The sequence below is a fragment of the Pseudochaenichthys georgianus genome, chromosome 14 (assembly GCF_902827115.2).
Source record: "Pseudochaenichthys georgianus chromosome 14, fPseGeo1.2, whole genome shotgun sequence".
Lineage (NCBI taxonomy): Eukaryota > Metazoa > Chordata > Actinopteri > Perciformes > Channichthyidae > Pseudochaenichthys > Pseudochaenichthys georgianus.
Window position 1 is genome coordinate 9,301,411 of NC_047516.1, and position 7,223 is coordinate 9,308,633.

General features: G+C 42.2%; 1 long non-coding RNA gene across 1 annotated transcript; it reads right to left on the reverse strand.

Moving 5' to 3' along the window:
• Positions 1-911: 911 nt before the first annotated feature.
• On the reverse strand, positions 912-2,120 carry LOC139435154 (uncharacterized). Its single transcript, XR_011644415.1, has 3 exons — positions 2,040-2,120; positions 1,759-1,914; positions 912-1,145 (listed from the first exon to the last, which is right to left on the reverse strand). It is a non-coding gene; the product is annotated as an uncharacterized lncRNA (long non-coding RNA).
• Positions 2,121-7,223: the final 5,103 nt, after the last annotated feature.

The window sequence follows — 7,223 nt, forward strand, 5'->3', positions numbered from 1 at the left end:
TGAACTTAAGGTTTGATGGGTAGCTCAGGTTAAGTGCATAAATCAATCCAAACAGCAAGGCACATGCACAGGCCACATTTCCCAGGTCATTCAGAACTACTACACCCTCTATGGCAATTCCGATGTCCTCAGGCTTTTCTGTGATATCCACTCCCTCTTTTCGGATGACATAGATTCCCATCACTGTTTCTGCAATCTTCTTCTTGGCCTCAGCAATGTCACTGCTCTGTGGAACACAAACAGAAAATGATGAAGCTATGCACTGATCAGATTGTAAGGGTCCAAAAAATGTGAACACCTTTGAACACTAAGACATCTGCATAATAATGTAGCTAACTGGCAATGGGGTTCTAATTGATGGAACTGCCGGGGGGGCGGTCCTGCTTGTACATAAAAAAGGACCATATTTCTTGTTCTGTCTGTCGCTCCCTCGTGTGTCTATTTACTGCGCTTCCCAGTCTGTGTATTCGAGAGTGTTTCGGTGTCGTGTCTATTTTAGTTTTGTTGTTTAATAAACCATTTTATTTTACTGATGACTCCTTTTTCATGGTCACCACAATAATTTAAACTAGAAATGGGGCAGAGAGCATGAATGCATTTGTGGCTCTGTGCGCGTGCGTGCGAGCAGGACATGTTTGGTATTACTGCATTTGTTAGGTCAAGAGCTTTATGCCCGTGTATGTGACCTTCCCACGTTAAGATATGGCCGTTTCAACCCCCCTCCCACCGGCCTCTGTGGCGCCCTCCTCGTGTCGCAGCCAGTGGTTCGGTGCACTCCGTGCTCTCCCCCCACACACACCCCAGGCTTAACCTTGTGTCTCTAGTGCCCCCACACAGGGAGCTGTTTTGTTTTAATTTGGGGATCTGCCCTGTGATTCGGATCCGCTCCAAAAATGGGTTCTTCCTTAACCCATGCTACACCCTTCCACTGAGTTTCATGAAAATTGGTCTGGTACTTTTTGTGTAATCCTGCAGACTAACAGACAAATCCATACATGCGACCGGAAATATTACTCTCCGCCAAGGTAATGAATTCAAAATAAGATTAAAATGACTTACCAAATAACAAGTTTTCCACTGTCCTCATGGAGGTATGTACAGAGACATTTGAGGATGCACTCCCGTCTTACTTCAATGTCATCACTCTGCAAAAAGGAAGAATAGATAGATCAATTGATTAGTGTTGAACCCTACACCTAGCTCTCCCCTCTGGCTGTCTCGATGAGTGGGCGTGGCTGCAGGCTCCAGTTGATGCATCCATCAGTGGTCCATCATCTCTCTTATCACCACCATGCAGTATCAACCCTGGCTTTTCAACCACTCCTCGCCAGATTGTAGTTTGCTACTCTCACTTTAGTTGCGCTGGCTCTTTTATATTTTGTGTATCTGTGACCTGGTTACTAATAGTGATCTCTGCCTGCCACCTCTGGTTCCTGCCTGCCAGCCTACCTGCTCCCCTACCTGCCCCCCCCCCCCCCTATCAACCAGCCTGCCTGCCCCACCGCCTTAGCCACCTGTCCCGGATCTCTCATTAAACCCCATCCATAGAGTGCCGTGTCCTGCCTGCCTGTGTTCCCCAGTCTGACCTCAACAGAACCTCTGACATTGCACAACACAGACAAATGAATGGAGCATGGCTCTTACACTATTTCACTAATACTACAACCCATACCACATGACAAATAAAATCCATAGGAAATTGTGCTGTTCTGACTGTAAAGATTAAGTTTGATAGATTAATAAAGCAGCATAATTTACCCTATCCATGACTGCAATGGTGCTTCTGATTTCTTTTCCTGCAGCACCTCCTTTGTTGATGAAGACTTTTACCAGCTGGTCAGAGCACTCATCAAGTTGAGATAGGAATTTTGATGTCAGAGGGACAGTGGTAATTCGCATGAACTCCCTGTTGATCTGAAAACACATGAAGATGGCAACAAAGTTTACAAAGTAAAATTGGTTAACCACTCTCATTTAATCAAAATGTCCAGTGTCAAAATATTAACATATGGTGCAAAATGTAATAGCATATTACTTACTTCATTCATTTCAAACAGAGCCGGCCATCTGCTTTTAAAATCTGCAACCAGTGGCTTGTCCTGGACAACCTCTTGTCGTCGGTATGAGAAGGTCCTCTCCATTTTTTCCTTCACAACCACCTGGTTGTTTCTCTTCTGTACCTCACTCAGCAGTGCAAGACTTTCATTTTCAAGGCTTTCTTTTGTTTCCCCTCTCGGAAGCAGTGGACAGTAATTCACTTCAGCCTTCTTTGGTTTCTTCACATTTAAGGCTGCCTTGCCCTGGTCTTGCGATTTGTGCTTGAGGGAGTTGACACAGATTTCAGGGCAGCCGAGTTTGCCAAGCCTTGAACGGAAGTTTGCCATCTTGTACTTCAAGCTCTGCTTCCAACCTTCAAAGCCTGTTGTGGACCCTCGCTCTGTCAAACATGGATGGGTCTTGACCAAAGCTTCAGCTACATTGCTTATCTGTACATTGTTGGGGTACGCTGTGTACTTGAACATTTTCTCTGATAGGCCTTCAAGAATGACTGATTTCATCTTAGGGCCAGGAATAAGTGGCGTGCCATTTGCTTGTAAATCTTGGTTTCCTTTTTCAAGCTGCATCTCCGTATCAAATGAAAACGAGGGGATAACAAATATATCCGGCCAGGTGCATGATCTTGACTCGGGAGAGGATGACAGTATTACTGTATCATTGGTGTCACCTGATGAAACGGAGGGGTCATTTAATTCCGGATATGAAGTTGAGGGACATGGCTGGAATATGAGGACCGGGGCTTGAACAGTGATCAGTCTTAAAGTACTTTTGTCTTTGATTTCACTCGTTGATGTTAGGTTAACATACTGGATGTCAAAGTCAACATCCATGTACTGGATCCTAAATTCAACATCATCCAACCCAAAGAATGTCTTGATCTCAATAGTCAGATCTTCAAGAGAAGCCGGCATTCCTGACTGGAGGATAAGTTTTCTTGCATCATTCTCTTCAAAGACAACACGCAGTGTCACAGGTCCAGCCATCATTCACCCTGAAGAGAAAGAAAAAAACGTTTCAGAGAGTGTAATGAAGACATGGCTCAGTACTTGCAGGAAATCCATATGTGTATAAGTAATTTGTTAATTTGTTAATAACAGCTCAGACGATTATGTGCCTTTTTAGGGTTACCATTCGGATCCCTCCAACCATGTAGTCAGCAAGTGGATATGTGTCCGCCAATTCTGCAAGCTCGATCAGGGCAACCTCTTTACTGGGTGATGGGGTCAACTGAAAAGCTCTAAAATGGTCCCTATACCATGCACATAACACCCTTACAATGAAGCTCAACTGGTCCTTAACAATACACATTTGAAGAATCTCAGCAAATTCTGGCAGCCCACCAGTAACAACACCAGTTTTTAAGTCCTTTAGAGTATGGGGGTTATGTTTCCTATACTTATGCAAATTGAATGTACCAAGAATATTTGTTTGGAATGGACAACCTAGAAACATACATGTCACTGTTTCATTCCTCCTCAAATGTGTATTTATATGAATGAAATATTCTTTCTCTGTTGCAATTAAATTACATGCGCACAACTGACAGTGAAATGTCGACAATTCTATACGCTGCTGTGATGTTTGTTTGGCATGGACTCTGTAAATGTGACTTAAAAGATTGTTCCAAGTCTTAAATGTGCATGGACAAGTGGCATAGGCGCATGGATATCGAAAAAATTACGACCATAATGGCCATGTCTTAGTTTGAAATGCTTCAACAACAGGAACCTAGAAGACACTGACGTACCACAATCTTTGCAGTTCCACATGTACTGTTGTAATCTGAAAATCAAAGACAATATTTGTATTATATGTTATGGCAACCACCATAACATAGCCTATATGCGCCTATATGTTTTAGTAATTTACTGATGTAAATCAAGCAAAGTCAAGCAGTTCTTAAGATTACAATGTGCACAAACTTCAAACTTGATAACAAAAACAAAAAAAGATGCTGATTACTTACCACCAGTAAGAAGAGGTTGCCCTGCTGCCAGCAATGTCAAGTCTATGGTTTGTTCCCAGGGCACCTGTGAATAACAGACATGGTTAGGTTAATCTGAAGTAGCATGCCAACTCCAAGTGCAATATAATTTGGGCTAGAACCTATTATTTTAATTGCTAGACTAAATTAGGGTAATTCTATGCCGAATGTGAATTATGTTTAAGATTATTTTTACATGTTGAAGTTAAATGCATCAATCTGGTGCACTTTGAGAGCAAAATTAGGAACTAAATCTATGGATAGATCTCTGAACAACACCCATGTGAAACAGTACTGTAAACCAGTACACCGAATATTCTTCTGTCAGTTTTTGCTTTACGCTGTGCGGAGTGTGCGCGCTCCCGCGAGGTGCATTGGACATGCATAACACGGCGCCACAGCGCTACAGTTCCCCCCCCCCCCCCTTGTACAGACCGACGGGTAATAATGGATTTTGACGGAAATGTTAAGATCCAGCGAAAAAGTCTAGCGCCACCTGTAAACAGATGTACTTTTTCTTTATGTATCTTACTAAGTTGTTTGTTGCTCTTTCCTGGCTGCTAGTTCAGTGACTTTTGGTCGCAGTGCTGCTTCTGAAGTGCTGCTCCGGTGTTCCGGTTTAACTGGTTCCCCGATCAACTGGTTGACAGATGTGGAGGCGTGGCCTTCGACTGAAATACACATTTCGATCGCTTCTTCTGTCGTTTACATACATCTTTTGGTATATTTGGCTGGATAGGAACACTTTGATGCACATTCAGTACCAGTGTGTGAGGTTGTGGTTACGATGGCGATGTCCGGACGCGAACAGCGAGGACTACAAAAAGAAAAACGAGTTGACATGGGCATGTCTGTTCAAAACATTGCGAGCTCCAATAAATCATTTAAACCAGCTATTGTTGTCAGACTTATTACTGAATATCGTTCTTAATGTGATACCAAGTCCATCTGAGACCTGTGTACACCTTCAGACAGCCTCCCAGTGAAGCACACGTTGTTTACTCACAGTTTGAAAGCAGCGTGGAGAAGTCTTCAGCTGTGTTAAGCTGTGATCCGCTCGAATAAATCCTTAAAACCAGCTATTGTTGCCCGAATTATCACTGAATATCGTTCCTAATGTGATACCAAGTCCATCTGAGACCTGTGTACACCTTCAGACAGCCTCCCAGTGAAGCGTACGTTGTTTACTCAGAGTTTGAAAGCAGCGTGGAGAAGTTTTCAGCTGTGTTAAACTGTGACCCTCTCAGGTAAACTGTGATTCGCCCATGGGAAAATGGGATCCGCCCAGATTAAACTGTGTACATCTTCTGTGGCTATCTACCAGCGATCATGTTTAATATGAAAGACACACACATACATCCCTTATAAAAACGGCATTCTGCAGCACTCATCCAGATCACATGTGACTGTTAACTCGTTTTGCAAAGATAGCAGCAGAAATGTCATTGCTGCGTGTGCAGGGATATTTAGACTTGAAAATGCTGATGGGTCATTAATCTTGGTCTCGGCAAACAATATTAGGAATCTTCTATTCCAACTACATAATATTCAGTGTCCATCGACATGAAAATAACAAAAAGGTTCATGCTGGACTCAAACCCGAGTCCCAACAGCGAAAGTCACTCCAGCCCTGCACGTTATGAGTGCGCCACGGATCAACACGATACTTCCCAGAGAATCAAAAATAAAATAACAGTGTTCAAAACACTCACGTCAATTACATTACATGACATTGCATTTACCTGACACGTTTATCTAAAGCGACTTACAATAAGTGCATAAGACCAAGAAGATACAAACTTGAAGAAAACATAATCATAAAGTACATCAGGTTTCATAGAGCCAAAACATTTAAAGTGCTACTCAACTGGCTTTAGATAAGCCATTCCGTTATTAGTATATAAGTGCTTTGTTAATAATTCTAACGTCAATAAATCCTTTACAAACTATTCTTGTTGTCAGTCTTACATTTGTATCATATATCGTTATTAATATGATGTCGAGTCGATTTGATACCCGTATAAACAAGGATATCTGATCTCGGTGGGTCTTAATGAGGCTTGATACAGACCTCAGTCAGTATACTATATTATAATATGTATATTATGGCTTAAAGTGTACATACATTCGCTCACATTATAAATGATGGTCGGGTTGCATTTTTCTGGAACTTTTTAACAAGGTTAATCTAAAATGTTGTAGTGTGGTGGTTCGATATGTCGTGTTGATCTGCGGCGCACTCATAACGTGCAGGGCTGGAGTGACTTTCGCTGTTGGGACTCGGGTTTGAGTCCAGCATGAACTTTTTTGTTATTTTCATGTCGATGGACACCGAATATTATGTAGTTGGAATAGAAGATTCCTAATATTGTTTGCCGACCCATCAGCATTTTCAAGTCTAAATATTTCTGCTGCTATCTTTGCAAAACGAGTTAACAGTCACATGTTATCTGGATGAGTGCTGCATAATGCCGTTTTTATAAGGGATGTATGTGTGTGTCTTTCATATTAAACATGATCGCTGGTAGATAGCCACAGAAGATGTAACACAGTTTAATCTGGGCGGATCCCATTTTCCATGGGCGAATCACAGTTTACCTGAGAGGGTCACAGTTTAACACAGCGGAAGACTTCTCCACGCTGCTTTCAAACTGTGAGTAAACAACGTGTGCTTCACTGGGAGGCTGTCTGAAGGTGTACACAGGTCTCAGATGGACTTGGTATCACATTAAGAACGATATTCAGTAATAAGTCTGACAACAATAGCTGGTTTAAATGATTTATTGGAGCTCGCAATGTTTTGAACAGACATGCCCATGTCAACTCGTTTTTCTTTTTGTAGTCCTCGCTGTTCGCGTCCGGATATCGCCATCGTAACCACAACCTCACACACTGGTACTGAATGTGCATCAAAGTGTTCCTATCCAGCCAAATATACCAAAAGATGTATGTAAACGACAGAAGAAGCGATCGAAATGTGTATTTCAGTCGAAGGCCACGCCTCCACATCTGTCAACCAGTTGATCGGGGAACCAGTTAAACCGGAACACCGGCAGCACTACACCCTGCATTCCAGTAGTTATTGCTCCACTAGCCCTTACATACATTTAGTGTTGTATTATTATTTCTAATTGATATAACGTGCAGGCACTATGACATCTTTTAAAAAAAAAATGGAAAT